Raw genomic sequence first — 1,317 nt, forward strand, 5'->3', positions numbered from 1 at the left:
TGCGGGCCGCCAGGCTATAAGTGCTCTTGGAGAACCCTGTATATATATATATATATCATTCTAGATAACAGAAATAAATTATAAAGGAGAACATAATACTTTCAAATGGACATTCAGTAAACATGCCCAACTACACACTGGGAATATGACAAGAGCTGATCTAGACGGCCTACTGTCAGTCTAAACATACCGACAACACGGGGCAGGGCTTACGCATGTAAGGTTAGTGATCATGTAAGCACTCATCGTGTGTATCATCGATACATGCAGGCCTAAACAACCTCGTCTATATAAAACACAACACACACTGGCATGCTGGTCTATATCATTGATACCACCTACAAACATTGTTAAAGCAGAAAATAACTGTGCTCTATGAGCAAAATGATGGTGCTGTGCCCCAGTCAGTGTTGGGGTCAATTCCGATTTCATATGTTCCAATTCAACTGCACTGCTATAATTTCAATTATTTTCAATTCCAATAGAATTCAACCCACTGCAATTTGTTAAAGTCTTCACAATAGCTTATAGGTGTGATGAATTAGGCATAAAACAATAACTGAAATGGAAAATAAATTTCTTTACATTATTTTCGTAAAATTAACCAAAATACTCAATAAAAAAATTCAAAAATCTTTCAATTCCAATCCTTGTTCCAATTGAAGAATTGAATTGAAATTGACTAATGAACAAATCCATAAGGAATTGACCATAATACTGTTTCCTATTCATACCACTGCTAGAAATCGGCCTTCCGGTTGGTAAAATGCCAAGCCGGAGAAGGTTAGAGCACTGAAGTGAAGGCTGGATGACTGAATACAGAAAGCTGGCTCTGCCTGCAATTCCCAAGAGGCCTAAGCCTACGCAGCAGATATTGGTTGACAGAGAGAAGAGACAATGGTTAGCTGAAACGGCAACAGCTAGAAACAGAATATGACGCGTCGATGTACGTGTATGTGCAGCATACCACCACAAACTGAATGGTAAAATAACAAAAACAAGAGCTAAGACCTGCACATCGGATGTGCTGGTGAGGCCACACTGGAAATGCATCTGGCTTAGCATCTATCGATGATAATTAGGAGCAAAAACTGTCTTTCGCATTTAAGACCAATGCTTATATAAAATCCGAATTGAAAATACAGATGCTCTAGAGCTGTAAGGGATTTACAATCAGAGTTTGACTTTTTTTACTTATTTAGAGTGTCAGGAAATATTGCACGCACGCACGCACGCACGCACGCACGCACGCACGCACGCACGCACGCACGCACGCACGCACGCACACACACACATCTGTCGGATTCTTTGAAGTAT

The sequence above is a fragment of the Priapulus caudatus genome, unplaced genomic scaffold (assembly GCF_000485595.1).
Source record: "Priapulus caudatus unplaced genomic scaffold, Priapulus_caudatus-5.0.1 Scaffold864, whole genome shotgun sequence".
NCBI classification, from domain to species: Eukaryota; Metazoa; Priapulida; class Priapulimorpha; order Priapulimorphida; family Priapulidae; genus Priapulus; species Priapulus caudatus.